This window comes from Bos mutus, chromosome 23 (genome assembly GCF_027580195.1).
Source record: "Bos mutus isolate GX-2022 chromosome 23, NWIPB_WYAK_1.1, whole genome shotgun sequence".
In the NCBI taxonomy this organism is placed as follows: domain Eukaryota; kingdom Metazoa; phylum Chordata; class Mammalia; order Artiodactyla; family Bovidae; genus Bos; species Bos mutus.
In genome coordinates this window covers 15,722,394-15,747,255 of record NC_091639.1, presented here as the reverse complement: position 1 = coordinate 15,747,255, position 24,862 = coordinate 15,722,394, and the positions used below count along the sequence as shown (strand labels likewise).

Below are 24,862 nucleotides of genomic sequence, written 5' to 3'. Positions count from 1 at the left end.
GCTGACCCTGATTTAAACTACGAAATAGTATCATATCAGTATCACAGGATGTCCAGAAGCAGGGCAGACTGGAGAGTTAGTAGTTGCTTCAGCGGCTGGGGGTTGCCATTAAGGACCTAGATTCTCTCTGCTCTTCCATCCTTGAGGCTGGCTTACTTTCAGGAAACCCAGTCTCATGCAGCATCCAAAGACAGACTTCACTTCTTTCTAAGCCTCTCTCAAGACCAAGAAAAGTTCCAGAGGCCTCTGACACACTTCTCACATCTCACTGGCCAGAACTGTGTAATTAGCACATTTCTAAACCAATCATTGACAACAGGATTTGGATTATTGTTAGACCAATCAGAGCCTTCCTTTTACTCTGAGATGCATTTCCAAGTAGAGTATAAATGGAGATCTGAGAAAAATAAGGGTTATCTTAGGATACCTGCAAAGTCACTTCATTCGTGTCTGACTCTGTGCGGCCCTATGGACTCTAGCGCACCAGGCTCCTCTGTCCATGGGATTCTCCAGGAAAGAATACTGGAGCGGGTTGCCAGGATAAAGGAAGGAGGAAAAGAAATGAGTGCCAAATGCAAACCACTAACATCCACTGTGGGGACCAGCACCTGTCACATCCCTCTATGAAGGGGCACAGGTCTGCTGTAGACTGTAGGTCAACACCCATGGATCTGGATAATGCAGAACTTGCACAAGGGCTAGGCTGAGATAGCTGGACTTAATTCCACAGACACGAAGAGACTTATATATGTTGAGCAGGGAAATAATATAATCAGAATATGATATTTAGAGACTTACAAGAAAGAAGAAAGTGGAGAAAACCACTAGACCATTCAGGTATGACCTAATTAAATCCCTTATGACTATACAGTGGAAGTGAGAAATAGATTTAAGGGACTAGATCTGATAGACAGAGTGCCTGATTAACTATGGACAAAGGTTCGTGACTTTGTACAGGAGAAAGGAATCAAGACCAACCCCAAAAAAAGAAATGCAAAAAAGCAAAATGGCTGTCTGGGGAGGCCTTACAAATAGCTGTGAAAAGACGGGAAGCTAAAGGCAAGGACAAAAGGAAAGATATACCCATTTGAATGCAGAGTTCCAAAGAATAGCAAGGAGAGATAAGAAAGCCTTCCTCAGCGATCAACACAAAGAAACAGAGGAAAACAATACAATGAGAAAGACTAGAGATCTCTTCAAGAAAATTAGAGATGCCAAGGGAACATTTCATGCAAAGATGGGCTCGATAAAGGACAGAAATGGTATGGACCTAACAGAAGCAGAAGATATTAAGAAGAGGTGGCAAGAATACACAGAAGAACTGTACAAAAAGATCTTCACGACCTAGATAACCATGATGGTGTGATCACTGACCTAGAGCCAGACATCCTGGAATGTGAAGTCAAGTGGGCCTTAGAAAGCATCACTATGAACAAAGCTAGTGGAGGTGATGGAATTCCAGTTGAGCTATTTCAAATCCTGAAAGATGATGCTGTGAAAGTGCTGCACTCAGTATGCCAGCAAATTTGGAAAATTCAGCAGTGGCCACAGGACTGGAAGAGGTCAGTTTTCATTCCAATCCCAAAGAAAGGCAATGCCAAAGAATGCTCAAACTACCGCACAATTGCACTCATCTCACATGCTAGTAAAGTAATGCTCAAAATTCTCCAAGCCAGGCTTCAGCAATACTTGAACCATGAATTTCCAGATGTTCAAGCTGGTTTTAGAAAAGGCGGAGGAATCAGAGATCAAATTGCCAACATCCGCTGGATCATGGAAAAAGCAAGAGAGTTCCAGAAAAATATCTATTTCTGCTTTATTGACTATGCCAAAGCCTTTGACTGTGTGGATCACAAGAAACTGTGGAAAATTCTGAAAGAGATGGGAATACCAGACCACCTGACCTACCTCTTGAGAAATCTGTATGCAGGTCAGGAAGCAACAGTTAGAACTGGACATGAACAACAGACTGGTTCCAAATAGGAAAAGGACTCCGTCAAGGCTGTATATTGTCACCCTGCTTATTTAACTTCTATGCAGAGTACATCATGAGAAATGCTGGGCTGGAAGAAACACAAGCTGGAATCAAGATTGCCGGGAGAAATATCAATAACCTCAGATATGCAGATGACACCACCCTTATGGCAGAAAGTGAAGAGGAACTAAAAAGCCTCTTGATGAAAGTGAAAGAGGAGAGTGAAAAAGTTGGCTTAAAGCTCAACATTTACAAAACGAAGATCATGATATCCGGTCCCATCACTTCATGGCAAATAGATGGGGAAACAGTGGAAACAGTGGCTGACTTTATTTTTCTGGGCTCCAAAATCATTGCAGATGTTGATTGCAGCCATGAAATTAAAAGACGCTTACTCCTTGGAAGGAAAGTTATGACCAACCTAGATAGCATATTCAAAAGCAGAGACATTACTTTGTCAACAGAGGTCTGTCTAGTCAAGGCTATGGTTTTTCCTGTGGTCATGTATGGATGTGAGAGTTGAACTGTGAAGAAAGCTGAGCACCGAAGAATTGATGCTTTTGAACTGTGGTGTTGGAGAAGACTCTTGAGAGTCTCTTAGACTGCAAGGAGATCCAACCAGTCCATCCTAAAGGAGATCAGTCCTAGGTGTTCATTGGAAGGACTGATGTTGAAGCTGAAACTCCAATACTTTGGCCACCTGATGTGGAGAGCTAACTCATTTGAAAAGACCCCGATGCTGGGGAAGATTGAGGGCAGGAGGAGAAGGGGAGAACAGAGGATAAGATGGTTGGATGACATCACCAACTCAATGGACATGAGTTTGGGTGAACTCCGGGAGTTGGTGATGGACAGGGAGGCGAGGCATGCTGCAGTTCATGGGGTTGCAAAGAGTCAGAAACGACTGAGTGACAATTGAACTGATAAGACAGAGGTTGTGAAAGTAGAGAAAATGCCTGTGTACCTGAAAGTACCATGACTATTTGTAAAAAAAAAAAAAAAAAAAAAAAAAGTAAAATTTTCACTAGCAAATCTCAATGTGAAATTTTTGTTTTTAGTGGCACCCCTTCCTCAATATTTCTGCCTGGCATTTGGCCAATGCAGCCTTACACGTTAAGCTTTCCTATCATATGAGGCAAAGCGTAGGGGCAGATAGGATGGAACAGAGGCACATAACCAGTAAGCCCATGCTACTCCAACTGTCACCCCTTAAAAGCAATAAAAATCCCCTGTCTGCGCCTCTGGCATAGATTCTGGTTTTGAGATTCTGCTTTTATCTAATTTATGGTGTATTTAGTTCCCTGAGTTGAGTTTCCATCTCCCTGTGTATTTTCAGAGCTCAATTATTCCAACTCTATTCATTCCACTTCCAATTGCCCCTTGTTAAGACCGTGCTAATTAAGGTCTTCTATTGCTATTTCTTTTAAGACTCTTGCTATTATGACCTTCCCAGGGATGTCCTGTGATTCTTCCATGTAACTTATAAGGTCTCCCTCTCCTCATTTTCATCTGGGGTTTTCAATATGCCATCCAGCCAACTTTGTCCAAATACACAATATTCTTGCTCCTATAAACCAGAGCGAGTGAAATTATTTAAGTGTATTTTAATTTTTCAATCAAATCTCTGAACTCACTTTGCGGAGTCAGTATTTGTATCTCTTACCACCAGACTTTTAAAGGGTGCAGAATATCACAGGATTAAATTTGGAGCTTAAGTCTCTAAAGATGCTCAAGTGTTGACAGTCAGGCTTCAGGGAATGATGTTGTGAACTCATCTCTGAGGTGGTGAGTCACTGTGTCAAAAGAACATTTTGAGCATACCTGACTGTCTTATTTTTCAGTCAGAGGTTTGTCAGTTACATCCCTTACATCCTGAGCCTCCTGAGAGAGGTCCCTTCTCCCTACCTTTTTCTGTGGTGGCTCATTGCCCTGAGCCAACTGGGCATCACCAGTGGTGGCCTCTCTAAGTGGGGGAAGGGGCAGGGAGGGAAAGTCAATGCCAGGTCTAGGAGGAGCCCTTTTACTCCCTTTTACCTCTTTTCCATGACCCTTAAGCAATCCCATAGACACTTCAAGCTTGTCAGCAACACAAGGAAATGGCTTGTGGTGTTTCCTAGGGGACAAATTCTGGGGGACTGGGAATGACTCATGGTCATGGAATGGGCTTCCCTGTGGCTTAGATGGTAAAGAATCTGCCTGCAATTCAGAAGACCCAAGTTTGAGCCCTGGGTCAGAAAGATTCCCCTGGAGGAGAAAATGGCTCCCCACTCCAGTATTCTTGCCTGGGAAATCCCATGGACAGAGGAGCTGGTGGCCTACAGTCCATGGAGTTGCAAAGAGGTGGACATGACTCAGGGACTAACACACACAGACACACACACAGGTCATGGAAAGGGAAACAGAATAGCCAACATTGAGGTCAATGAAACAGAAGCTTAACTAGGGAACAGGGAGCCTTTTCCTGATCAAGGTCTGACTTCAGGGTTTGCAGACCTAGGACAACCCTCCATATGGTCTCCTCTCAAATTCCTCATCAGTCTCTGCCCAGGCAGCAGATGCAGTGATTCATCCTGCAGGAGGAGGTGCCACTCTGTGCCACTGCCCTATGGGCAATGCATTCCTACCAGCCTGTACCAGAGCTGGGAACAGACTCCCCCAGTGGAAGATGCTACGTGGGGAAGGTGGGTTTTCTGCATTCCTGAGACTGGACTGTCTTGAAGTTTAGAAGTGGAAATGCAGAGTCAAACCCACTGTCCCCAAACTTGTAACACGTTAGTTTCAGAGCTTGGACCAGAACCCAGTCTCCCAAACCAGAGCTCCTTTACGACAACTCCATCATGAGTGAACTGGGTTTTTCAGAATGAGTCTGAGGGCCTGAACAGTTCTGCTTACATAATTTATATGAGAGGAAAAAGCATGGGGAATTTCTAACGATCAATTCTGCTAACACTATTAACAGGGGACATCCCAAACTGGACCTTCAGCTTTCTGTGTCAGTCCTTTCCTCTAAATGCCTCTAGCATGTCTTCCTAGTATTGAACAAACATCGGTTCTGCCTAGGTCATGGATTTTGTCAATATGAACTGAAAATGTGCTGGCTTTTTTTTTTTAATCATCACTCACAGCTTTCTTAATTAACCTGCTGATAGAATCAGCAGCACAGTTCACTGCTCATTGTTTGCCCTCCAGCCACTGCAGAGTCAAGATGCTCTTTGAGAAGTCCAGAACCCTTGCCTGAGGTTGTTTTGTTTTCCAGAAAGAAAGGGGGACAAGAAACCCAAACCCTCACAACCACAGTGAATTTGACTTAATTGCTTAAACTTCCTTCTGATTGTTTTGCCCCGAGTAACAGCCCTTCCTTAACTAATAACTTTAATTATAGCAACCGCTAGTTATAAAAGTACACCTCTTCTCTTGACTTGGTCTGTTCCTGCAAAACTTCTAATTATGAAACCAAGGATCAGCAAGTCACCGTCCTGGGTTTTCATTAGATGGGATTAGGATCCAGCAATTACACACATCGCATATTTCATGCTCAGTACATCGGGCTGTCGTGGCTGAAGTCAACCCGCTGGGCTTTGTCTCTCACGTCTTCCTGACACAAGCAATGAGTACAAAGCAAAAACAGGATTCTGGTTCCCAAAGAACTCATCTTCAGAAAATAACGAAGTTGAGGCTATTGTGTATCCTCTTTAAGGTGAATGTAGATTTCCTGATGAAACCCAAATTCTTCATTTCATCTCAAAAAGTTTACTAGTACAGTTACTGTTAAAAAAATAAAAAAGCTGTTTAAATTTAAGGCACAGAGAAACCCAGTATGACCTTCTTCTCTGCCTCTGTACCCACAACATTTTCATCTGATTATGAAGAAAATAAAATGTTCCTGTACTTCAGACTATTGTGTCAGTATTCTTGTTACGGGAAGCTTAAAGACCATGTTGAACTCAGTCACAGTGAGAAATTACTTAAATGATCTATTTTAGCTGTGTTATTGCCAGGTAAGGATCATCTCGTGTTTGATGACACATACTCAGTGGTTGATTGTGCAAGAAATGGTGATGTTCTTCTAGAATGTTTTGCCTCCTTACACATCAGTCCAGCTTGCTTTCCCCACACTGTCTTGAAAAAACTGCCCTTTCTCTTTGAAAATTACTCAGCAGTCTCAGAGACCCTCCCACTTGCTGGCTCTTCTGTGATGCTGTGGGGTGGACATTTTCACCCCCAGCCTCGCCCCCACCCCCAGGCAGTCCGTGGTTGGCCCTCACTTTCATAAGTTGGGAGAAGCAGCAAGGGCAGCTCTCAACATGTGGCCACCGTATGCAGAGAGCTGATCGCCGGGTGGGTGGTGTGCATGAACTATCCTTTCTGTCGTGATGATGGACACCCTCCTTCCCACACGCCACAAGAATTTCCTATAGCCTCAGCTGAAAAACTGGATCCTAACAAAATGATTTCTAAACAGGGACTGTATCTGCTTAATGGGATGCTGACTACAAAAGTTTCACTCCCGAGTTTTCTCCAGGTCCCTCCTTTTGTGTTTCCTCTTCTCTTACTGTTGTCCATTGTTTATAGAGATATATAATGTTAAATAGGTGTCTGGTCAATTAGAATTGCTTTAAAAAAAATGACAGTAGGCAGTTATTTGAAATTTGTAAGCCACTTCTCTGTCCTAGAGACGGCAAGTCCTCTTGGGGGTGTCCCTGGCTTTGGGGAGAATTGTTTTAATGCAAAGTAAATAGGTATCAACAAACCAGTGTCTGGTACATTGGAGTAGACTAACTAAAGGCTTCTGGCGGGAAAAGACACCAAGGGTCCCCAAAGGGGGTCTCAGCATGATGGCAGAGAGCGAGCCTGGAATCATAAGCCCAGCTCCACAAGAACAGTGTGACGGAGAAGTGGTTCCGGTGTAGGAGGGACAGTGTGGGTGTGGTGGGAAACAGCCAAGCAAGGAAATGTAAACCAAGAGCTATGGACCTTGGGAGAGTGATTATCATCCTCTCGGCACGGAGACCTGAGACAGCAATGGTATCGTCACAGGAGAGCCTGGAGCACTGAGCTGTGACCATGTGGGTCCCCAGGAAGGCAGTGATGGAGCAAAAGCAGCCACGAGGTGGGCTACCTCGTGTATAGGGCAGGTCTGTCTCCAAGAGATGTTTATTCCCACAACTCAGGAGTCTGGATAACTTAGAGACATTGGATATCCCGTCAATCTCTGGAGGCCTAAGCTAGACCTAACTTAAGGATCAAAAGGACATGGCTTCATATGTATCCAAGGTGGGACTCTAATTATTTTGGCTAATTTAGAACCAAACAAGTTAACGGACATGAACTTGGGTGAACTCCAGGAGATGGTGAGGGAGAGGGAGGCCTGATGCGCGGCAGTTCATGGGACCACAAAGAGTTGGACACGACTTAGCAACTGAACAGCAACAAGAACCAAAAAAAAAAAAAAAAAAGACTATAGAAATCAATCAGTTCTCATTTTGCAGAGAAGATGTAAGCAAGTCCAGAGTAATTTACAAAGCAAGTAATGGGTAGAATTTCTATGGAAGACATAGATGTGACTGCCAGCCCAGTGTCTTTTCCATTGTCAAAATGCATTTCTAAATTCAGTATTATTTGCTGTAAATACTCTGAGATTTAGGAGGGTGCAAACTTCAGCTCCTACTTTGGAATTTTGAGACTAAGCCTGAATTTTCCAGTTTCATGCTTTGGGAATATATGTTATCAGCTTTCCTCTAGTAACTAGGGGAGCCTAGAGATTTCTTAGTAAGGTAATTATGGAGACAAAACTCTTATTTTTGACCCCAATCCCAGATCTCTCCTGAGCTCCTGTCCTTTATATGCAGCCACCAATACAAAATCTCCATCTAGATGATCAACATGGTTACAGCTTAGAGAGTCATCTCAGTCTCCACCCAACCAGCCCTGGTGCCCCCCAAACAAAATCCTGTTCCTCCTCCCAGGGTCTCTGTTTGAGGAAGGGCACCCCAGTCTTCTCCTCAGCCATACAGTCCTACAGTCCTAAAAATTTATTTTCTACCCTCTTTTCCATTCCCGCTGTGATGACAGTACTACACGATCTTGCCATCTTTTGCCTGTACTAAAATAATTTCCTAATTGGCCTCTTGGTTTTTCATCTTATTCTAGATCTTCTTCCTCACTGTCCTCTGAGTGATTTTTGAAAATATAAATCGGATCATGTTATTCTTTCAGTGGTTCCATGGGCCATCAAGGTAAGCTCCAAACCCCTTTGCATGCACTGAGCGGCTTTCATCATTTTATTTCATCCAGGTCTTACATCATACCGTCCATCAGGCATCCCCCAAACACTAGGTTCCAGCCGTTTCAAGCGTTCAGAGTTACTCTGAGCAGTCAGCAATTTTTCATGCCTTCTTCTTTCATCATGAGTTCCCCCTACCCTGCCAGTTCGAAATGTTCGTCTGTCTTTTCTCCGGGTGACCACTTACATCCTTGAAGACTCAATTCGAATACCACCTTGTCTACAAAGCTTGTCCTAACCTCTTGATGTGCATGCACGCTGAGTTGTTTTAGTCGTGTCTGACTCTTTGTGACACCATGGACTGTAGCCCACCAGGCTCCTCTGTCCATGGAATTCTCTAGAGAATTCCAGGAATAGTGACATGAGTTGCCATTCCCTCCTCCAGGAGATCTTCCTGACCCAGGGATCAAACCCACGTCTCTTGCCTGCAGGCGGATTCTTTACTGCTGAGCCACCAGGGAAGCTCCAACCTTTCAATTCCATGGGGTAAAGATGAACATACAATTTTTCATGTCCTGACTGAATCCTTTTCCAATTTCTATCCAAGCACCTCTAACATGGTAGAGTCAAAATCTGTTCCATGTCTGTCTCTCCTCCATGATGTTAGGGACAACTTGACGGTAAAAAGCATGTCTTATTTATCTTTTATCTTTGATTTTCTAGCAGCAAGCACGATGCCTGGGATATAGTAGACATTTGATAAATGTTTACAGAAGGAGGGTAGGAGAGAGGGAGAAAGGGAAGGAAGGAGGAGAGGGAGGGGGGAAATTAGATGTGGTCACAAACTATTATAGTTTCACTTTTATTATTTCCAGAAAGAAAGGCATGTGATAAAACTTTGACCATTTTTTCTATAAAACACTGCAACTAATTACCCGAGATAGTTCAGGAACTTAATTAGTAGTGTTAACAAAAGTATTTATTCATTTGCATACTGCACAATACTGCAAAGAACTGACTCATTTGAAAAGATCCTGATGCTGGGAAAGATTGAGGGTGAGAGGAGAAGGGGGTAACAAAGGATGAGATGGTTGGATGGCATCACTGACTCAACGGACATAAGTTTGAGTAAACTCCGGGAGCTGGTGACGGACAGGGAGGCCTGGCGTGCTGCAGTCCATGGGGTCGCAAAGAGTCGGACATGACTGAGCGACTGAACTGAACTGAGCTGGTACTGCACAATGTAGCCATCACTGAGATTTTAAAAAGTCCGCCTTAGTGGCCATAGCAGACACTATTTTTCTATTTAGACGCCCTGCCTGTGTTTGGAGAATGCCCCCGCATATAGGCCTTTTGGGGAGGCAGAGCCCTTGATCCTCTAAAGTAGCTGCAGAGGTGGGTACCACGATCCCAGCAGCCCTGCCAGCCAAGGCACAGACTTAAATGTGCACAGGGCTCGCCAATTCTAAGTCCCCATAAGGAAGAGAAGTTGATGATAGTACGATGTGGGGACACAGGGTAACCCTTTTCTAGTGGAGGCAGTGGTATCAGAGCCATCTGAGTTCAGGGCCAGCAGCCATGTGGACCACAGACTGGCGGTGACAGCAGTGTCCCCACTGGCCCGTTCTGCAGAGGGATGTTAGCCAAAAATCTGATGTATCGCCTCCTTCTGATTCTGCCCAGTTGCTGAGCCTGGTCCTTCAGCTGTCGTACAGGTTCTCTGAGCCAACGAATCCTTTCAATAAATTCTTTGGCTGCTTACGGTCCTTTCTGTTCCAACTAACAAACCCCCAAAGATCCAGAAGTCCGTGGTGATTCATAAGTGCTCCTGGCTTCAGCGATCAGGGTCTACTAGTGTGCATGATTTATGTGAGTCTGGTTGGTAAAATACTCAGCCACTGGTGAATCAATGTTTAGTTCAATCCACATTATTACAGGGATTTTTTTTTTTTTTTTTTAGACAGATTAGTTTCCAGAAAAGCATCATTGGGGCAAGTTTTCTTCCCCAAAATCACACTCCCATGTGTTAGTACAATGCCTGGCACATAATAGGTATTTGATAAATACTTGCTGAAGGAACTAATGAATGACTCTTTAAATCCAGGAGAGTGTTACCTAATTTTACTACATCAAATTGGTATTAAGATAAAATCCTACCAAAAGAAACCAGATGGTCTTTAAAAATTCTCTTCCTATGTATGATTTAATGATGAACACACTCAAGAATGATGCTTGTAGATATTTTATCAGTCAGTTCAATTCAACAAATATTTATTTATCTTTATTGATCATTTCTTAGAACTATTCTAGATGTTCATGCTTGGGTTATGGCTCCTCCACTTGCTGTCTGGGACCTTTGGCCAAGCTTAATCTCTATGACCCTCAGTTTCCTCATCAATAAAATGGAGACAATAATCCTTCCTCAAAGGGTTGTTACTGCAATCAAAATGTAACCAATGCCCATTTCTTTTGCTTTTATTATTCCTTTTTCTACTCTCAGTATCCTCTTAAAATTTCAGTCCAAAACCCTCATGAACACTCTCTCTGTTCCACTGAGTCACTATGGATACAAAGGTAAACAAAGCCTGCTCCTACTCTCAAAGAGTTCACTGTGTAGTCAAGGAGATGAACGGGCCAAAGGAAACCAGTAAATGTGGAGAGGACAGCCATGGAAGCAAATACAGGGACTGACTGTGAAGGAGGGAAGTTAAGGAGGAAAAAATGGCAAATAGGGAAGCATTCCTGGAGATGTCCTTGAGTGAAGTCTCCAAAACGAAAAAAGAAAGGGATGGATCTCCAAGAAAAATGAACTCCATGTGCAAAGGCAAACACGAAACATGGCATCTCAGTATTTCTGAAAGGCAAAGTTCAAGACGGATCTGGAAGGAAGCCAAGTTTGCAGGTGGAGATGGATGACTGTTTATGTTAATAAAGGGCCATGGGACTCTGGGTAGTAAAAGGCTCCTAGGGGACTGTATGGGCTTCCCTGGTAGCGCAGCTGGTAAAGAATCCGCCTGCAATGCAGGAGACCCCGGTTCAATTTCTGGGTCGGGAAGATCCCCTGCAGAAGGCATAGGCTACCCCACTCCAGTATTCGTGGGTTTCCCTGGTGGCTCAGATGGTAAAGAATATGCCTGCAATGCAGGAGACCTGGGTTTGATCCCTAGGTTGGGAAGATCCCCTGGAGAAGGGCATGACAACACACTCCAGTATTCTTGCCTGGAGAATCTCAGTGGACAGAGGAGCCTGGCGGGCTACAGTCCGTGGGGTCGCAAAGAGTCAGATATGACTGAGCAACTAAATACAGCACCGCACAGGGGGCTGTAAATGAATGGGTATCTTCAAAACCTCAGTCTGGCAATGGTATGGAGGGTGAATACTGAAAGGCAGAAGCCTGAGCAAGGGGAACCACAGGAGGAAATTACAGCCCTAGTCCAGGTGAATGGCTATGTCGGTGCACTGAAGAAATGGTGTTAGAAACAGGAACGGAGGAAGGAGGTCAACAAGGTTTAAGAAAGCAGTAAACATGTTACTGGAAGGCCTATTCATCTACTTAGGGTTCACTTTTGTTTTATTTCTATTTCCTAGGCATTGTCATGGTGCAAAGGGGTTTAACTGAAGAGGATGATGGTTGCCTGGCATATACATTCCCCACCCGCTGTGTTCAAATAGGAAGATCTAAAGAGCCTCTTGAGGAAAGTGAAAGAGGAGAGTGAAAAAGTTGGCTTAAAGATCAACATTCAGAAAACAAAGATTATGGCATCTGGTCCCATCACTTCATGGGAAATAGATGGGGAAACAGTGGCTGACTTTATTTTGGGGGGCTCCAAAATCACTACAGATGGTGACTGCAGCCATGAAATTAAAAGATGCTTACTCCTTGGAAGGAAAGTTATGACCAACCTAGATAGCATATTAAAAAGCAGAGACATTACTTTGTCAACAAAGGTCTGTCTAGTCAAGGCTATGGTTTTTCCAGCGGTCATTGAGAGTTGGACTATAAAGAAAGCTGAGTATTGAAGAATTGATGCTTTTGAACTGTGGTGTTGGAGAAGACTCTTGAGAGTCCCTTGGACTGCAAGGAGATCCAACCAGTCCATCCTAAAGGAAATCAGTCCTGAATATTCATTGGAAGGACTGATGCTGAAGCTGAAACTCCAATAATTTGGCCACCTGTTACGAAGAGCTGACTCATTTGAAAAGACCCTGATGCTGGGAAAGATTAAGGGCAGGAGGAGAAGGGGATGACAGAGGATGAGATGGTTGGATGGCATCACCGACTCAATGGACATGGGTTTGGGTGGACTCTGGGAGTTGGTGATGGACAGGGAGGCCTGGCGTGCTACAGTTCATGGGGTCGCAAAGAGTCAGACACGACTGAGTGACTGAACTGAACTGATAGCCCCTCAGACACTGCCCAGCACCAGGTTTTGAGTTTGGTTCCAAACCATCGATATGCAAAGAGCACACAAAAATGGAAAAGTTTCTAATATTTTCCATGTCAGAAGATACTTTCGATGTGGTATAGATTTTTCATTTCTCTGGAATTCCTTGTAAAATATTTTACATATTTTAGACAACCCTATTGAAATGTTCAAATGGATCTTTAGCTCAGATTTCTTTTATTTTCACTGATAGCCTCTATATATTCAAATCAGATAGGACAACATGGTAGAAGGAACTATATTCAATATCCTATAGTAAAGTAAAGTAAATGTCGCTCAGTCGTGTCTGACTCTTTGCGACGCCATGGACTGTAGCGTACCAGGTTCCTCCGTCCATGGGATTTTCCAGGCAAGAATACTGGAGTGGGTTGCCATTTCCTTCTCCAGGGGATCTTCCCAACCCAGGGATTGAACCCAGGTCTCCCACGTTGTAGGCAGACGCTTTATCATCTGAGCCACCAGGGAAGTCACCACAATAAGCCATAATAGAAAATAATATGGAAAAGCATATGTGTGTGTGTGTGTGTGTGTGTGTGTGTGTATATAACTGAGTCCCTTTGCTGTGCAGAAATTAAGACATTATTGTCAATCAACTCTACTTCAATAAAATAAGATTTTAAAAAATCAAAAAGGAAAATAAAAGGCAAAAGGCTCTTAGGGTAAACACATGATAACATTAGCCAAGAATGTCAAGAATAGCTGCCCTGTTCTGTCAAACAGAAATGAGGCCAGACAGTTATTTCACTGGTTTTACATTCCTCCCCCTGCCCCCCAACAAATCTAATCTCACCCTGGTGTTCCCAGTCTAGGCCAGCAGGAAGACAGGCTAAATGTGGAGGGCAGAGATGCAGATAGACTGGCTCTGTGCCCAGGAGGCCAGGTCAGGATGAAAATCAATATTTCAATAGCTCAGGATTAGGAAACACACATATCAAATCTTGTCCATTAAGGACACAAACATTAAAACCACAGACATCCTGTACCTCACACAGACTGATAGGGATGAAGCGTTTGACTCATCGCAGAAATGTATCCATTATTCTTGTACTTTTCCAACTCGTACAACTTGTATAAAAAACTTCTCAGAATGAGACTGAGGCTGCTCAGAAGACTGCCATGAATAAGCTCTTAAGGACCCTGATAAGCAGCTTTTTGGGGGTGAAGGGAAGGCAGAGCAGGGCTCTTAAATGTGGTTGTGTTATCTGGAAAATAAAAGTCATACTGTAGAGTACAGGGAATTCTGCTCAGTGTTATGTGGCAGCCTGGATGGGAGGGGAGTTGGGGGCAGAATATGTATGGCTGAGTCCCTTTGCTGTCCACCTGAAACTGTCACAACATAGTTAATCAACTCTACCCCAATACAAAATAAAAAATTTAAAAGAAAAGTCACAGAAATCTGAGAGAGAATATGGCTTGGATAGGGAGCAGCCTTTGCTCAGATCTGAACACACCTCCCTGGGTTCCCCCGCCCTGTCCCTCTCATCCAAACCTTTGGAAAATCCAGGCAACTCAAAGTGAGTCCCAGTCAGTTGGTACCTTTCCCTTTTGTATCAAAGGAAAAGCGCTGAAAGCACAGTTATGATTCATATCAGCTCCCACACTGGGATGTGCATCTGCAGGTCTAACTGGGGGGGATTTCACTTGGACCTTTTTTTCCCCTCAAAAATGATGAATGAAAGCAACTGTATTTCGAAAAGGGGTTTTCCTCTAGGACAGATTATGCCGGTGGTGGCCTAGGGCACACTCAGCCACGTGGTGTTGGTTTTCCGGGGCACGCCTCACTCGACGACTTCCAGGTGTCTGGGAAAAGAGAAGAAATCTCAAGAAAGGGTGGGGAGGGGGCGGCGGGCAAGTGCAGAGTCTCAAAGATCTAATTGCAACTTTGACAAGCAGATCAAAGGAGTCTCTCCTTGGTCTTTGATCTCTTGATAACCGCGTTTAGCACCCTCCCCTGGCTGTGCCTGGGGCAGGCAGCCCTCCTTCCTAACTCCCTCAGCTCTTTCAGCTTTAAATAATTCAACTGCTAAGCACTTTCAAAGGTGGGTGGAAATAAGCAAATGCTTTAAGATCCAACTCATGTGTTAGATTGACTGAAGTCCTGTTTACCATTCTAATACCAAATTGGAAAATCAACACCATCGAATCCTAACAAGGAAAGTTGTGGCTTCTGATCCCTCACGTGACTTAAAGTTGTACAGCGAGTGCACATACAGGGGGCAGTGGCCACACCTTCACCTCCAGAGGGGCCTGGAGTCGGGGCGGGGGGCGGGAAGGCAAGAGGTAGCTTCCAATTCTTTTGCTAAAGCTAACGAAGGGGAGACTCTCCACCTGCAGCTGCCCTCCCCTCCTCCCACACCACCCAGTACATCTCCCAGTGCAGAGTTTTCTTATCAGGTTGTGCCCAGAAGGTTCTGCTCAGAGATGGCCTGAGCTCGGGAAAGCCTTGTCATGGAACTTACTTCTACCTTAAAGGTGAGTCGGGGTTGCCAGGTTGAGCAAAGAAAAATACAGCCAGCCACTTCAATGTGAATTTCAGGTGAAAGATGAGTAATTGTTGAGCATGTATCCCAAATGTTCCATGGGATGCACTGAAAGTGAAAGTTGCTCAGTCATGTCCAACTCTTTGTGACCCCATGGACTGTGTAGTCCATGGAATTCCCTAGGCCAGAGTACTGGAGTGGATAGCCTATCCCTTCTCCAGTGGATCTTCTCCATCAAGGAATCGAATCGGGATCTCCTGCATTGCAGGCAGATTCTTTACCAACTGAGCTATCAGGGAAGCCCTGGGATGCACTGGTACTACCTAAAAAGTTATTTGTCATTTATCTAAAATTCATGTTTAACTGGGTGCCCCCTATTTTACCGGGCAACCTGCCAGGGTTTCTCTGTCACCAATTCTTGTTGGAATGCCATGGGGTCGCCTATCTTCAGGTTGTAGCACAGAGTGATTCAGCCTTATCTTTCCTTTTCCTTGTGAATCTGGCCAAGGACAGGGCTTTTTACCAGGTGGTGGGGGACAGAAGTGGGGAGCATCTGCTGAGTACCCGAGCTCCGTCATGTCCCAGCTGATTCTCACAACACACCTACAGGGTGGGGACTGGTTCCCCTTTCACATTAAGAAAAAAAAAATGTTTTTTGAAATATAGCTGAACTCTTTTTCAAAAAACTTACGTGATGTTGTAAACCAACCGTACTTTGAAATATAATTGGTTTATGATATCATGTAAGTTTCAGGTGTACAGTACAGCAATTCAATTAGTTCACATACACACAGACACACACACATATATATTCTTTTTCAGATTCTTTTCCCTTATAGATTATTACCTAGTATTTGATGGGATTAAGACCCATGAAAGTCAAGGAGCTGGCCAGCTTCCCAGTGTTGGGGGCAGGATTCTCATCCACATATCCCTGACTTCAAAGCCACAATCTGCCCACTACATGACACTGTGTCCTTCCATCTCCCCCGGGGGGTACAACAGACCCTGAGGCTAATGAACTTGTTTCAATACAAACAGGTCTTTTGCATTCCCTATATATCTTTTTATGTTCATCAAATGTTCTAGAATTTATTTTCTAGAACTCTCTGCTCTGCCATTAGGAACTGAGGGATGTGGGAAAGCCAGACTAAGACAAGACAGGAGATCTGAAGCAGGATGGGGGTCTTACATACTTAATGGAATAGAGTCCCCAGTGGTCTTCCCCACACCAGTGGGTCTGTGCAAACTCACTAATCTGCACTAACTTCAAGCTAGGAAACCAGAGTACTGCATAAGCCTGACTTCCTTATTCCCTGCGGCAGTGGTTCTCAAATTTAAGTGTGCTTAAATCAGATCACCTGGAGGGCTTGTTAAAATACAGATTGCTGGGTTTACCCCAGGTCTGGGATGGGGCCTGAGAATCTGCATGGCTGACAAGGTCTCAGGTAACGGATGCTGCGATCCGGGGATCCCACTTTGAGAACCACTGCTCTAGGACTAGAAAGAGGGCTTCTCTAAAATTAATATAAAGTATTTGGGACTTAAGTCCACATACATTTTGGAATTACAAGGCCTTTCTATACCTTTCATCCTCGCCATTTGAAAATCTCCCACAGCTCTACTTCTTCAACAAAGTCTACAAATATTCCTTCACTCAGCCATTCTCACGCATATGAATCAGGAAAATGGAACATATCAGATACTGTATGAATCCTTGGGACAGAGATGAATGAGACCCACGTCCTGCTGGTGCACCAGAGATGATCACCAGGTACACAAGATAACAAGACTAAGAGATATTACAAGAGAAGCAGATGAACTCAGTCACAAAGGAAGAGAGAGAAGGAAGGGCGTGCCCTCAAGTGACTCGACTATTGAGCTGAGTTTAGAAACTGAAGATGGGTTATAGGAAGACAAAGGGCAGAGGGACAGTCCATGCAGAGCAAACGGTATGTGCAAAAAGCCCAGAGATGTGAAACAACATGGAGAGTTCAAGGGCTGCACAAAATTGACAATAACTAACACATATGGTCTGCTTGGTGGCAGATGGGGGTGAGTGAGGAGGAGCCCAGCAGCAGGGCACACTGAGATGCCTGGCTTTCTTTTAAGATGAGGAGGAGACACTGAGTGGTTTTGAAAGGAGGAATGACACATTCAGGCCCATAGTTTGCGAAGATTATCTGTAAAGAGGGGCCAGGGAGATCAAACTCAGAGGCTGTCACAGGAGGACCCAGGAGAGATGGCAAGGGTGTGAGTGAAGGTGGGTCCACTGTGAACTGAACGGACAAGTCAATACCGATGGGCGGAAAATGAAACCTTCATCCCCACTCTTGTTACTATGTACTACCAAAAGGACCCTAACTAAATTTGGGGGAATAAGATGCAAACATTTCTGTGTGTTTTTATACTGGCATCTTAATAAGACTGCACCTGAGCTAAACTGTGCCTTTCTGTTCAGTGCTTGGCACCTTTTAAACGATCACTCTAACTCATTATTTGTTGTTTGATTTTACTCGCCTTCCATTCCCAGATGTTTATTTATTCATCCAAAATCATCTGGTAGCTTACTGGCTGGTAGAGGAGACAAGCAAGTACACAGAGAGCTGGAATTCAATGGGGCATACGATACAGTGGAGGTATCTACAGAGATCTGTGAGATGAACCTAAAAACAGCCAAACTGTACAACAGTTAATTTTCACATCACTTTTCTATTCAAGTCCACAAAATTAATTTCACATGAGGTAGCATGAAAACTACCTCTCAGAAGAGCCTATATTTTTTCCTTTATGTTAGTGCATTGCTCAATCATTTCTGACTCAGGTACCCTGTGGACTATAGTCCACCCAGCTCCTGGGTCCACGGGGATTCTCCAGGCAAGAATACTGGAGTGGGTTGCCGTGCCCTCATCCAGGGGATCTTACAGACCCAGGAACCAAACCCGCATCTCTTAAATCTCCTGCACTAGCAGGTGGGTCTGTAGCGTGATGAAATCACTTTAAATAAGGCAAGTTTAAAAAAATCATCTTCCAGCAATGTGAGGCCAAACGCTCGAACTAGAGATAACAGAAGTTACACTAAAAGGGTAAACCTTCCTCTGGGTTTCTTTTGGGCTCCAAGTTCAACTGGGAGCCCCGAGGGTGGCAGTTTCTCTCAAGCTACAAGGATGACCTTTGGCAAGTCACTCACTGCTGTGTCCACAAAGAGTCATTGTCTGCCTGTGAGAGCTGCCAGCGGCTCCATCCTTTGGGAGACCAAAAAATGTAAATGATCCTCCCCAAGCCCAGTGCCGTGACCTCACTGCAGGGAAAACCCACGCCTTTGCAGCCAAAGGAACTTCTAAGATGAAACTGAACTAAAATTAACTGGGAATAAATGAGAGAAAATAAATTAAATGGGAGGGTTCAGGATCTCCCCTCCTTCTGGCTCTTCCTGCTGAGTTAATTCATGATTGGCCTCGTTCTTGATAAACTAATTCAAGATTGGCCGTAAGAGTCTGCGGCTAAGCGAAGGCAGCATCCAGAGGTTTGTCCTGGGCTTGCCCCTCTAAGCCCGTTTAGTTCGGTGATGAACAGGCAGACTCCCAAAGGCAACAGCTGCCCAAAGCCAGGAGGGCATTCCTGCTCCTTCATCTAGCTGTGCTGTAGGTTGTAGGTTGCTAGCATCTTTCTTAATGGCCTGGAAAGGGTCCAGGGTGCGGTTTTTTTTGACAGCTGGCATCTGTGAAGTCTTAGTTTGCATGGCAATGAAAACAGAATCAAAACCCCAAACAAACAGGCACTGAAGAAGCTGTTGAGCAACTGGGACACCAGAAAAGTTGTTGATACTGGGAAAATTTCAATTGTAAGTTGGATTCATCACTGCTGCCATCACCTCTTGCTTTTATCACCCTGTCCCATCACTCGGCCCTGCTCCCACCTTGGGAGCCTTGACTGCCTGGCTATTTTCTACCTATTAAGTGATCTACACTTTGAACTTCCCAAAAAACCTGGTTTCTTAAAGCACACAGTACAACGAAACTGCCCTTTCTTTCCTCACCTTGGGTCTACTTCTGTCCTACCTACCAAAAGTCCTTTCCTATAGCGTAACAGCTTTCAGGTAAAAAAGCCAACTGATCAGTTATTTACACCAAGGCTCTAACAGCAACCCCAGAAGCACATACCTTGCTCACCCATTCTTTTCCTTCTTATAGTTTTTAATGCAATCCCAGCTGGCTTACTGGTTCTCCCAGCCTTTCTAGTCTGGGGTGTCCAGGAGTCATTCTGGCCAATGGAACACAAGCACAGTGCTGGCAAGGATGTCCTTGACACTGTTTTCCTTCTACTGGGAAGCAGGCATGTTAGCTGGAGGCATAGAAGCTATGCTACAACCAGCAAGCAGCTAGCAAGAGGGGACAGCTGAAGAAATCACAAGAGGACGAGCCACCGGCTTTATTTCCATATTTACCTGTGCGGTACCCTGGATCCCTCCAGTTTACACACTCTGTCTCTGCTTTGCCAGCATCCTCTCCATTCTCTTGTGTCCTCTTCTGAAGCTTTGCCCCTCTCTCTAATCCACCTCTCAAGTGCCATCTAATCACTGACTTTCTCCTATGCTGCCAGCCCCCTAACCCCCATCCTATTGCTGAAAAAAAGCTGAGTGGGTCCATTACATACTTGAGGTTGTTTGTGGTGGTGGTTTTTATTATAGTACGAACAGCAGCATGAGACCTACTTCTCTAGACTTTTTAATGTACAATAGAGTATTGACTGTAGACAAATGTCACATAGCAGGTCTCCAGAACTTACTCATCCTGCAAGACTGAAATTTTATATCCATTAAATAGCAACTCTGACATGAGTTTGAGTGAACTCCAGGAGTTGGTGATGGACAGGGAGGCCTGGCGTGCTGCGATTCATGGGGTTGCAAAGAGTCGGACAGGAGTGACTGAGCTGAACTGAACTGAAACAGCAACTCTGCATTCCCTCCTCCCTTCAGCTCCTGCAAACCATCATTCTACTCTCTGTTTCCATGCCTTTGACTTTGGGTATATTAGATTCCTCATGTACATGGAATCATGCAGTATTTGTCCTTCTGTGACCAGCTTATTTCATTTATCATGTCCTCCAGGTTTATCTGTGTGGTTGCATATGTCAAGACTTCCTTCTTTTTTAAGGCTGAATAATATTCCATTGTATGCACACATTTGATACTTAAACCTTAGTTGTAACATTTTCTCAGGCCTCATCTTCAGTGGAAACCACATTCGCCCTGCCCCATGACCAAAGGAGAATGGAAAACGCTGCAACCTAATGATCTTGCCTGGCACCTGCAACTTCTAGATCTCATATAACTCTACCTTCAAGATCAGGAAGAGACCTCTGACTCCCTGTTCTTCTGGTTCTTGCCCTGTTATTATTAGATAGAGGGTAAGGAGTACGTCAAGGCTGTATATTATCACCCTGCTTATTTAACTTATATGCAGAGTACATCATGAGAAATGCTGGACTGGAAGAAACACAAGCTGGAATCAAGATTTCCGGGTGAAATATCAATAACCTCAGATATGCAGATGACACCACCTTTATGGCAGAAAGTGAAGAGGAACTAAAAACCCTCTTGATGAAAGTGAAAGTGGAGAGTGAAAAAGTTGGCTTAAAGCTCAACATTCAGAAAACGAAGATCATGGCATCCGGTCCCATCTCTTCATGGGAAATAGATGGGGAAACAGTGGAAACAGTGTCAGACTTTATTTTTGGGGGCTCCAAAATCACTGCAGATGGTGACTGCAGCCATGAAATTAAAAGACACTCCCTGGAAGGAAAGTTATGACCGACCTAGATAACATATTCAAAAGCAGAGACATTATTTTGCCAACAAAGGTCCGTCTAGTCAAGGCTATGGTTTTTCCTGTGGTCATGTATGGATGTGAGAGTTGGACTGTGAAGAAGGCTGAGCGCCGAAGAATTGATGCTTTTGAACTGTGCTGTTGGAGAAGACTCTTGAGAGTCCCTTGGACTTCAAGGAGATTCAACCAGTCCATTCTGAAGGAGATCAGCCCTGGGATTTCTTTGGAGGGAATGATGCTGAAGCTGAAACTCCAGTACTTTGGCCACCTCATGCGAAGAGTTGACTCATTGGAAAAGACTCTGATGCTGGGAGGGATTGGGGGCAAGAGGAGAAGGGGACGATAGAGGATGAGATGGCTGGATGGCATCACTGACTCGCTGGACATGAGTCTGAGTGAACTCCGGGAGTTGGTGATGGACAGGGAGGCCTGGCGTGCTGCGATTCATGGGGATCACGAAGAGTTGGACACGACTGAGTGACTGAACTGAACTGAAGTAATGGGTAATGTTTTGGTCAGAAAGACCTACGTTCCTCTCCCAGCTCTATCAGGAGAGTAGAGTAATTTGTGAAGTAACTTCTTTCCCCTCAAATTCCCTCCTTGTAAAATGAAACCATTTCACCTGTCACTGTGGACTGTTATAAAATAGAAACAAATTCTCATATATGCACATAAGTGGTGAGTAAGTATTAGCCATTTATTCTTAACGGGGTCTGTACCACTAGGCCGCTGCCACTCTGGGGCCACCTTCCCTGACACCACCAGCAGTTCACTCACTGGCTCAAGTATCTCACCAACTCTAAAGCCTCCTTTATTCTTTTTTTTAAAATATGTTCTTATTTTTGGCTGTGCTGGTCTTCACTGCTGTGTGGGCTGTTCTCTAGTTGCGGGGCTCGAGCTTCTCACTGCGGTGGCTTCTCTCCCTGTGGAGCTTGGGCTCTAGTACCACGCGGCCTCAGGAGTTGTGGTTTCCAAGCTCGAGTGTGGCCCAGAGGCTTAGCTTGTGCGGTCTTCCCGGATCAGGGATCGAACTCCAGTCTCCTGCAATGGCAGGTGGATTCTTTACTGCTGAGCCACCAGGGAAGCCCCAGCCCCCTTTTTTTTCCTGAGAGTGAAAAATGCACTGTCACGAAGACATCAGGTTAAATCTGTTTTTTAAGTTTTGTTGTTTTAGTGGCCCAAGCTGGGGTAGAACTGGAACACGAGAGTGTCACCGAGGCAGAGAAGATGAGACCGAGAGCGATGGGGTGGGGATGGAGAAAAGAGTGAGAAAAGTAGAAGAAACTAGGGCCAGTGGACATTTACCCCAGAGACAGTCCTAATCGGGTTCTTTTCTTCTCTGTTGCTGTTTTTGCTTCCTTTGGATTAAAATTAAAGCATCCTGTTTTAGCTCTAATTATGCCTTTTATTTTCATATTTATAAGATTAAAATTGCATAACCTGTCCAGGACAAAACTGTGATCTTAAGCATTTGATGTGTGTTGGAGAAGGAAAGGAAAAAAGTCCTCAAGCCCAACCCGAGGAGGCAAAATGCTTATGTAGCATGAGAACTGTACAACTTGAGTTTCAGGACTATTCTCCCAGGCAAGAAAAACCATGTTACAAAACAAACAAACTAGTATTCTGGGGGTATTTCCCAGAAAAGACGCAGGTATGGTTTAGTAAGATGGGATTTGGTTTTGTTTTTCGAGCTTCAGCCGGGTGGTAAAAGGTCAGCTCTGTGTTGTAATCCACTCTGGTGCCTTCCTCCCGTAATCCTAACCACAGCCCTCTAAGAGCTATGCAGCATGGCAATTAGTAAAATGAAATTTCATTTTCTAAACATCTCCTTGATACCTTCAGAGGTTACATTTTAGAATATTCTGAAAAAAAGAAAAAAAAAACTCTGGCAGTGGAAATTTCAGAATAATTTCCTTTGGAGAAAACTGTGAAAACTATTTGGTCTAAAATCAGTTTATGAGATGGAGAGATGGGAAACAGTAGCATGTCTAAGATGACTGAGGTCTTGAGAATGGGCTACAAGGAAAATGAGATGGTGATACGTAGGAAGAAAAAGTTTGTCTTTTTAAAATAAGAGCTGCATCACCCTTTGACCTGCAAACAAACATGTCTGTCAGTATAAAGCCCACCAGTCTTCCCAGTCTGTTCAATGAGCCACAACCTATTTCAAGGCCTGTCCTGGACCTCCAGGTAGGGATATGCCAGCTTCACTCTGTGGAGTATGGGCTCTGAGGTCAGCCTAAATCAGAACCTGCCACCTGTACATACTGGATGAAGGTCTCCAACAATAAACCACATGGCAGTGAGCATTGTTGCCAGAAAACATTAATATCATGGCTCCTGACTTTAAGTTGGATTATAATCCCTACTTCATCATTGTCATTCTAATTAGATCTGGTATCTATCCTTAATTCAGCCAGATGGGAAGCCACTTACACACACCATGAACTAAAAGCCTCATTTTGACCCTCATCCTATTCCCAAAGCTGCATGCAACAAAGCGAGATACATTAGCTTGAATTTTATTTTTTCCTTCTTAACCTTTTATTATAAGGAACTGGGCAACAACAAGAAAAAGTAAAAAGGGGAAGTCAAGAGCCTATATATCCTATCAGCTAATTAATAAGCTCATAACAATGCTTTTGTTATGGATTGCATTGTATTTTCTCCAAAATTCATGTGTTAAAGTCCTAACCCACGTGACCTCAGAATGTGACCCTATTTGCAGGTAGGTCATTGCAGATGTAGTTAATGAGATCATACTGGAGTAGGGTGAATCTTAATCTAATATGACCTTCTATGAAAAGGACACATATGGGACTTTCCTGGTGGTGCAGTGGAATAAGAATCCTTCTGCCAGTGCAGGCGATATGGGTTCAATCCCTGGTCTGGGAAGATCCCACATGCCTTGGGGCAGCTAAGCCCGTGCGTCACAACTACAGAGCCTGAGCTCCACAAGAGAAGCCACCGCAATGAGAAGCCTGCACGCTGCCACCCAGAGTAGCCCCCGCTCACCGCAACTAGAGAAAGTCCTCATGAAGCAGCAAAGACCTAGTGTAGCCAAAAGTAAATTAAAAACATATTTTTAAAAGAAATATTAAAAAAAAGCAGACATCTGCATGCAGACACATGCCCATAAAGACAACACCGTGCGAAGAGAGAGGCAGAGATCAAGGTGATGCTTCTCCAAGGCAAGGAACACCAACGATGGCCAGCAACCACCAGAAGCTGAGAGACGGGCCTGGGACAGAGGCCCCCTCATGGTTCTCAAGAGGAGCCAACTACGGGGCCCCCTTGATCTTGGGGATTTTCTAGCTTCCAGAACTATGAGATAGTACGTTTCTATTGTTTAAGCCACCCAGTTTGTCATACTCTGTTATAGCAGGTCTGGAAAATCAACACATGGCTGTATTTAAGACCCCCACGATTTGAGGGACTTCCCTAGCGGTCCAGTGCTGAGACTCCATGTTCCCAATGCAGGGGACCTGGCCTCAATCCCTGGTCAGGGAACTAGATCTCACATGTGGGAACTAAGATCTGGCGCAGCCAAGCAAACAAATAGATATAAAAAATAAAAAATATTTTAAAACCCATGATTTGGAAACAGGGCCATCTCTCCATAAATGAAGCGTATGGGCACCCATTTCAACTTTAGACAGTTTCCCACAGGTTTCACCATCAGCTCTGTGTTGACAGAGTATGCGTGAGAGTCTCATAGGAATGAACGGAAATCTTCCCTATTTAGGAATGTAACCAAAATGCAATCTTTTTCAGTCATTCCCCCTCAGTAAGTCTTGTCCACCTCAGGTTATCAGTGAGTTAATGTACTTCCCACACTGCTTCGGTGTGATGAAGATGAGAGTAATCTCTAGAACAGTTTTCAATCTAGGTTTCCTACCAAACCACCTAGC

The 24,862-nt window shown here is 44.3% G+C and overlaps 1 long non-coding RNA gene across 1 annotated transcript in view; it reads left to right on the top strand.

Moving 5' to 3' along the window:
* LOC138984930 (uncharacterized) overlaps nt 1–13,991 on the top strand; it is a 28,807-nt gene extending 14,816 nt beyond the window's left edge. The window contains exons 2-3 of the long non-coding RNA XR_011462181.1: nt 8,126–8,211; nt 11,787–13,991. This is a non-coding gene — a long non-coding RNA (uncharacterized lncRNA). The remainder of the gene's footprint in view (nt 1–8,125; nt 8,212–11,786) is intronic.
* Nucleotides 13,992–24,862: the final 10,871 nt, after the last annotated feature.